This window comes from Dermacentor variabilis, chromosome 10 (assembly GCF_050947875.1).
Source record: "Dermacentor variabilis isolate Ectoservices chromosome 10, ASM5094787v1, whole genome shotgun sequence".
Taxonomy (NCBI): domain Eukaryota; kingdom Metazoa; phylum Arthropoda; class Arachnida; order Ixodida; family Ixodidae; genus Dermacentor; species Dermacentor variabilis.
The window spans coordinates 84845581-84854350 of record NC_134577.1 but is presented as its reverse complement, the minus strand read 5'-3'; the positions used below and the strand labels follow the sequence as shown (position 1 = coordinate 84854350).

At 48.0% G+C, this 8770-nt stretch overlaps 1 pseudogene; it reads left to right on the top strand.

Annotated features, from left to right (window-relative positions):
* The first annotated feature begins 5304 nt into the window (after positions 1-5304).
* LOC142562614 (U2 spliceosomal RNA) lies at positions 5305-5480 on the top strand (annotated as a pseudogene).
* Positions 5481-8770: the final 3290 nt, after the last annotated feature.

Sequence of the window (8770 nt, the reverse complement as noted above, 5' to 3'; positions counted from 1 at the left end):
CTTTCAATACAATGAATCTTTCAGTACATTGTTTCCCGGTGTTCGGCGGTATTGTTTTCCGCTGTTTGCTTCTTAACTAGTCGAACGGGTCGACTCTGGACACAGTAATGTGAACCGACTCTGTATACGGTGTCATCGGTGTCATAACTACGTTGGCCAACCTGAGAGGTGGTGCAATCCCTGGACCCGTACTGGAAGTCTCGGCTCGGCGACTTGCTTGGAAGTTACGAGATCGCTGTGCTGCAAAACGCTCTGCAGAAGATGCACAGCGCTATACCAGTTACTGATCGTCCTCTAATTAGCTTCGCCTTCCATAAATTCCAATACATACATTGGATCAGCGGGATTTTTGTGCCGGTCAGGCAACTGCGCGTGTATAACGCGTGTGTTTGCCTCACGACAGCACCAAGACGAAGACAATGGCGACGATGTTTCAACGGAAGCGATCGCAGCATCCATGATTTTCTTTTTCTATTTTACAATTATATGACAACAATTATATGAACACTCCAGGCACATTTCTGCCATCGGCGTCGCCGTGGCCGTCGCCGTGAGGTACTGTATTAGTGAAAGCTTGCGAGGGTGAGCCGGCGAACGCGGTCCAATCTCGCATGCGCGAGCGAGGAACGCGGCCCTGAAGCGTGCCCTCTCCTTTGGTTGGTTGGTTGGTTACAAACTTTATTTCTTCTGTTTACAAGAGAGCTGCGAGCTGAGCCCTAAGGGCCCAGCCCTTACAAAGTCTAGGGGCGGTGCCTAGTCGGGGACCCCCGTGGCTTCTGCAGCGGCTTTGGCTCGGGCCACCAGGGCACGTTGTTCCTGGAGGGTTGAACAGCCGAGCAGGGTGGCCTCCCAGTCCTCTCGGGTAGGGTGGGGGTTTGGGGGGAAAGCATGGTTAGAGGGGCATGCCCACACCATGTGGTATGTGTCCGTAAATTCCTCCCCACAGTGCGGGCACTCGTCCGAAAATGCCGGGTTGAAGTGTTTCAGCACCGCCGGGCACAGTACTGTATTTGTGTAGAGACGGAGAAGCCAGCGCTCCTCCGTCTTATTGAGGCCTTTGCAAGGGGGGAAGTATCGGCCGTAATTAAGCTGATACAGCTGTACGATTTCTTTGAAGGTGATTGCCGGTTTGAATTCAGGGACCTCGTCGACGGGTGATAGAGGCGACGCCCGCAAATGAAGCGCGCGGGCTGTAGCGTCGGCTACTTCGTTCCCCTCTATTCCCTGATGAGCTGAGGCCCACTCTCCTTTGGCGCGCGAGGCAAGGGGAGTCAGGCGATAGAGGAGGGGCGTTCTCCGGCGGCTGCCAGGGCGTCCCGATGTCCTCCTCGCCCGCCGCTCCGTACAGAGTGGAGACATTGCGGCGTCTACTAGGACGTTGGCCCGGCGAATCGCGGACGCCGCAGTAGACCTTTGGCAGACGCCGTAGGGACACTAGGGACGCCTTGCCGGCGCTAGTGTGTACTGAAGGTAATCTGCTGAGACGTGGCCAAAGTGCGCGCCCGCACGCGCCTCTTCTTCAATGCTATATTCGATGTTTGTGGAGTGCGCGTAGTGCCGACAGCTTTGTATGCGCTGTCCTTTCGACGTTTCGTTCCCGTAGAAGCGTCAGATGCACGGAGGTCAATTGGCTCTTGGCTGCTGCGGCGATTACTAGCTCCAGCGTATTCACAGACAGTTTCCGCTGTCACAGAGCGAGATGTGTTAACGTTTACCTCTGCGCGGGTGACACCGTGCTGGTTAATTTAGTAAAAACACGTTCATGGGCTGGTTGGTTTGAATCCATGATAGAATGGGCAAGCGCGACTGAACAAGGACGTAGAAACAAGCAGAAACGCAAAGACAGCGCTATCTCTGTGTGTCTGTTTCTTTCTACGACCTCCTTGAGTCACACTTACACATTCTATCATTGTTCATTTAGTTAGCAAGGTAATGTTTACAAGTTTATACGGCCGATAAAACCACTATTCTTACTTCGTACGGCTATTTATTAATTTGCTGTCGCATTCGGTGTTGCGCCTTTCGGGTGGAACTGCGAATTTTTTTGGACTCCGCAGCTTTTCATTTCGAGAGCCGGCATGCGTTGTGCCCCTTTTGATGACAGTTTCCACCTAGCCGTCTTGATCCTCTCTGTGATTCTTTTAAACCAAGTAACAACAACAAAAATAACAATAACAATAATACAGGTCGAATAAAAGTTATAAGTCGTTTCGTTGCGACTCGCGCCGATCACAAAGGCTGTGCAGTCTAACGCAGTGTCTCAAAGCGCTAGCAGCTTATAGGACCCAAAGGAAACAGGCGAATCCGCGTCGCCACTTCACTCGGATGACTATCGTAATACATTTGAGCGCTATGTAAAAGGCATTGATTTTGTCACTGCGAAATTGAAGTAATAAAGAAATTGCAGTCAGCTGTGATGCCACACATCGTCCTCCGATGTCCTCTGTTGAGAATTGCTAGCGACCGTCGCACGTTTCTTGCAACCGCGGTTGGGGGCCCAGCGACGCACCAAGAGGGAGCCGGCGAACGGATGAGGGGGCGCCCCGCTGGGCTGGCGTCCCGACCGGCGCCTCGACCGGCAACCTGATCCGTGCCCCGTGTTTTCGGCGGACCGCCTGCTGGGCCGCGAATGGCCGGCGCCTCAGAGAAGGACGAAGGCGTCGGTGTGGCCAACGGACAACTTGGATTTTGTATTTTCTTTTCTCTTCCTTTTCTCTTCAGTGCGACGTCTTTTGTAAAATAAACGTTCATTCTTGAAGCGAAGCCCGACGAGTGAGAATCGTTCCTTTGAGGCTCCTGCGTGCGCGGCCGCTATACGCCGCCCGAAAGAGTCTCACGCAGTTTTGTAGTCTCACTGGCGAAGTGAGCTCCACAGCGTTGATTGTAGCCTTAATTATTCTACATCCTTCCTTTGGCAGTCTTTCGAGGCCGTTAGGAGGCGTCAGTTTGTAGGCGTGCAGTATGATTTCATAATAAAAGCTTGATTTCTCTGAAATCTTGCAAACTTCCATATGTTGGCCATATTTCCTTTATTTCCACAGGAAATTGCAGCCGAACTGCAGTCTGCTTCTCGGTGTTGCCCGTCACCATGATCTCTCTATGTCGTCGTCTGTTTGTATATACATACAATCCAGACCCTCTAAAGCGTGGGCTCATACAGCTAACTGTATAACGAATTACTACTGTCCCGGTTCTACTGCGATCAGCGCAGCTAGCGACTTTTACAATGAACTGGCCTTTATAACGAATGATTTGGGGGTCCCCAAGCACTTCGTTATGAAGGCGTTGGACTGTATACCTAGAGTGGTTGTCCTGCTTTGTCGCAATTTTTCGCTTCAGAACGTGCTTAGCGTTATATTCGGTTCGTGGCGCCGTTCAAACACTGCTTTTTATTTGTGACCTTTCGCACACTGAGCCTGGCTCTGCTTTCCTGATCGCCCCCGTCCCACATAGCCTCACGCCAGAGCGGCGAGCTGGGGGGCTGCCACTGTGGATTTTCTTCACCTCATTTAAAACGCTTTTCAACATGTGATTGCGGCCTCTTAATTGCAATCTTGGGCAACTCGATGGGCGCTATGGTGCTGTCGTGTCACGCAAGCTGTATTCGAAGTCGCGCAGTAGATACAGCGCCGTCTTTGAAAGGCTCAACTGCGTTCGATTATGCAGCGGACATTTCAGAATTGCCTGTCCAATAACCTTGGCTGGTATCCCGGACAGTGATTAAAACGATCGGCACTTGCCCTTATACTGCATGTTACGATGGCATGTCACTATCAAATTAAATAAAGCCCTGTGGGCATCCCATTTTATTCATCGCTTTCTGTTTCTTTGCGGCAGCACTTCGCGTTATAATAATAATAACGTTTCTTCTTTTTTCCGATGCCCAAACTACCCCCTCGCGATATGTTAGTGGTGGGATAATAATGTGCAAATATGGCATATCGCAGTAGGTGTAATGCACAGTTTCGCCGATTGTAGTGCGTCAGGCATCTAGGATGCTGGCGTGTATGACGTGGCTGTGCCTGTGACTGAAACCAAGGTTTCTTCAAGTGTAATAATGAAGAAGAGCCTCGGTAAAGCGCATTTCTAGAAATGGGAACAAAGTATTGAACGAGTATGCGAGTGCATATGGAACAGAGAGTTGTCTAAGCTAAATTTTTGAACGATTCATTCTTATGAGGTACGTCACTGGATATCACATTCTTGCTAAAAATACCTAAAATCATAAAGACCGGAACTCTGGGGATAGGCACCTACTTGATGCACCGTGTATACGACGACGTTAAAATGGCTTGACTTCTTGCTCACTGTCGAATAATTAAAGGAACAATGCAAAATCTGAAAGTGCCTGCAGCTGCCAAGCTATATTTCTGCACACGTCATTACTGCATTGATGAGCAGCTTGCAAGGTTTTCATCTTGAAAAGAACATGTGGTCTTTCACGAAAAGCTTCGGCATTGTATTGTTTTGTTTTGTTTTGTTGTTTTTCTTTCGCTTGGAAGATTCTTGTGACAAAATTTCGTCTCAAAATTTTGTAAGCTGTTCTTCATCCTTTATTTCGCTCGATTTGAGCAAACGTACTTGCTGTAGTCTGTTTGGGAGGCAGGAAGGTGCTATATAAATGTACAGAACCACCGCCGAAATGCCCGACAATAGTTAGCGCATATATCGCTTAGTCTGCCTGCCCAAAGAATTTTTTTAAAAATCTGTGGCCTTCCACTCTGTGAAGGAGGAGGACAAGCGATGCTGTGCATGTAGGCCCCTTAATGTCGAACTGTACATTGCCGTACGTCAAACGCCATGTGTGCATCAATGGGATGCGAGGCGCCACTAGTCCCTCCTCCGTGATGTTGAGCCTTGGAAGATGATGAGGCACCGAGGATTATACATAGTCATGTATTGTTGCGAAATGCCGCACGACACTTTTTACTAACGGATCCCCGACACGAAGAACACACATATGCACCTCACCGCACTCCGATGGCACGCGCTGCTTCACCGCAGATCGTGTGTTGTTCGATGTCCGCAGTGCAGTAATGGTTGTGAGATCACTCGATAACCACAAGCGGTCACACACAGCATAGGCAACAATAAGTTGGTTCTCCGCAAACTCCCTCGGAAACCTGGCCGTTGCTCCGGGGAAACGTTCCAAGTTTGCGGGATCGGGGCCACATGAGCGGTTCGCATTTGTTTCCCCCTTGCGGTCCTGGCGGGCAGCACGCTTACGTGACCGACACTACGGGAGAGCGAAAGGAAAGGAGATACGCGAGTGCGTGGAACGCCGGCAATGAGGGGGCGGTGCGTATGACGTGGGCCAAAACGTAGTATCTGCTCTTATCAGCTTAATATTCGATACGGGTTGCATATGCATGTAAGATATTAAACTTACTTTTGCACGTTGGTGGACTGCTTAAAGCCTGCTTCACCTCAGCAACTGGTCGGCCCGGTATTCCGCTATCTTCGGGATCGGCCAACGTATGCGGAGAAATTATCGATCTACACGGCATTCTTTCGTCAAAATTTTATCGACCCACAGGACATTCACCAGAACTGAGCCCCCATATACAGCTTTGCTGTAAAAATCACAATTGCTTTGTAACCATCTCCTGCCTTTGAAACATCACACTGTAAAAATGTTTACGCCCTTAGGAGTATTTTCTTGTCGCATTGGTGACACCCTTACCTTTAGGGCTGAACCAAAATTTATACAGGCTGACAACGGAATTCTGTCTAGACGTGCGATGACAAAAGACGTAGTTCGAAAGTATGTAATCATTCTGACAACCTTGGGCGCACAGAAATATGCGACAAGAGAATTTCACAGGATGAAATATTTATTTATTTATTTATTTATTTATTTATTTATTTATTTATTTATTTATTTATTTATTTATTTATTGCACCCTCAAGGCATACAAGCATTATACAGGGGAGAGGTCAATCATTCAACATAAACACAGTTATTTGCACATACACAATTGAAAATTTCAAAAATTCGAACGAATGTAATTTTTAATAACAACGAAAATTCACTGTCATGCAAGGCTTGTACAATAATTACAGCAAGAAAATACTATCGTAGCGGATGAGGACACTAAAAGATGAAGTTTCCAACCGACATAGAGAACGTTTACAGAAAAAAAATGTTGGAATGCGTTAAATTGCGCTGCCAGGAGTTTCACGAAAATGGTCACCGTTGGTAATGCAAACTAATAAGGCGGGAAGATGGTTCCAGTCAAGGCTGGTTTTCGGCAGGAAAGAGTGCGAGTACGTTACAGTGTTTTGGTGAGGGACATGGACTTTGTGGTGGTGATCAAGTCGAGATGAAACAAAATTAGGCGGTTTAATCAGTCGGGTCCTAAGAACATGATTATGATGATCAATCTCATGAAACAACACAAGTCGAGATAGTTTCCGTCTATTTGCAAGCGGGGGCAGATTAAGTATCGATTTTATGTTAGTTACGCTGGAAGTTCGATGGTAGTTACTTAGGATAAAACGTGCTGAGCGATTCTGCATTGCCTCTAAGTTATTGGTAAGAATTTAAAGGCCAGGGTCGGGTCCCAGATTGACGAGGCATATTCGATATTAGATTGGACATAAGTGAAATATAACTGTCGCTTGATTGATGAAGGTGCGAGAGAGAAGTTTCTTGCAGGTAACCAAGAATGCGATTGGCCTTTCATGTTACGTGCTCGATGCGGTACTTCCATGAAAGGTCATTAGTATTATGTACACCAAGGTATTTATATGTAGTTACGGATTCAAGCACCGTGCTGTGAAGAAGGTAGTTCGGGCAAGGCACGTTATTACGCGATACTCTCATTGATTTACATTTAAGAATCTTAAGTTTCATTTTCCACATTTCGCACCAAGCAGAAATATTATTTAGCTCAGTTTGAATGATTATTGTGTCAGTATAATGAGAAATGGAGCGGTAGATAACGCAATCATCAGCAAAAAGGCAGACAGGAGAAGCGATGCTAGTAGGTAAATCATTAATGTAAATCAAAAATAGAAATTGGCCTAAAACTGGGCTCTGTGGCAATCCGGAGGAAGCAGGTGCCTCATGAAACTCTCCTGAAATTCCCACACACAATACGTTTACTTTTTAAGCCCCAACGTTCAAATTGGTAAGTCCCTTGTCCTTATAAACCTGATTTAGCCACCCGATTCCTGGTCAATCCCACACTGTGGGTATGTGCCACAGTCACTCAGAACAGCAACATCGGTCTGTCCTCCTGAGTGCGTACGTGCCAGAAAATATCATCGTCATCATCATCATATAACCACCCGATTCGGGGCTTATCCCTCGCAGTGAGTTCACCACGAACGAAGTGACACATCGATTCTTCACAGAATCCCTGCGAAGCCAACGCTTTCTCGTTCCTGCAGGGAGCGACGTCGGCAAGATGGTGGCCTACTCTATGCACGGAATAAAGCGGAAACATTTCCAGTAGAAGACCCTTGACCTTGGTACACTGGTCGCCACCGCAATGAGGCAATTATTCTCAATTATGCAAGGGCACAAGGCCAGGTATAATTTGAAGCGATATCAGGAACGTCGTCACGCTGCAGTGGTCCTTCTTCACATCCCAGTGACACCCGCTTGTAATAATGGCTGCTGCCAAACCTATAGCGTTCAAATGCCCCTTCTGAGGCATGATAAGATCCGGTGTGGACGCGCCGTGGTTGCTCAGTGGCTATGGTGTTGGGCTGCTGAGCACGAGGTCGCGGGATCGGATCCCGCCCATGGCGGCCGCATTTCGATGAGGGCCAAATGCGAAAACACCCGTGTACCTAGATTTAGGTGCACGTTAAAGAACCCCAGGTGGTCAAAATTTCGGAGTCCTCCACTACGGCGTGCCTCATAATCAGAAAGTGGTTTTGGCACGCAAAACTCCATAATTTACTTAAGATCCGGTGTGGCAGAAAACCTAAACGGCGCAGGTTTCGTATCATTATTCGCAACGACAGCTCAAGCTGTTATCGGAGAAACACTGGCACGGAGGAACGCTAGAGAAACGCTGGCGCGGAGAAACGCTGCTCCGAACGGGCGCCAGTGGCCTCCTTTGCCACTCGCCCGAGTGCACCCACAGCGGCTACCTTCATTTGCCATTCAGCCTGCAGCTGCTTGGGCTCCCCACGATGTTGGTCGTTTCGATACCATCCTGGACTGCCAGTATGAAGACGCTCATTAAGAAATTCGTCACTGTGTGAATGTCAGCATGGAAGCACATCGCTTGACAAGTGCGGGTTTTATGGTATTCCAGTCGACGATCGAGCCGTACCCCGCAAGGCCAGCACCCTGGTTTTTCGCGCTAAGTACAGCCAGTTAAGCTCGCAAGCAAAAGAAGCTCGTTTCAATCTCGCATCCGAGCAGCAGATCACTGTTGGTGCAGAGGTTCCTCCTTGCTTCCCCTTAAGGCAGGATATAAAATGCCTCCCATGATCCGCTTTACAGACCTGATGGCTGCAACTTCAACACAAGTTGCCGGTCACTCTATTTAAGCGTAAAAATGAAAAAAAAAACTACTGAAAGGACGGCCATATCTCTTTAGGGCTGGATACTTATATAATAAACTGTCGTTACAGGCACCGCAACTAACCTCCAAAGGCATTGTAAAGATGTTCTGTCATGATTTAAATGAGATCATCACCAATGCAAGTTCCTGGGAATGTGCGGTGTGAGCGTCTAGAGCGGTTCGGGGAAAACGTCAGTTTGGGTCGGTTGGTCTTTATCCTTTACGATGCGCTGTTCGAATGCTAC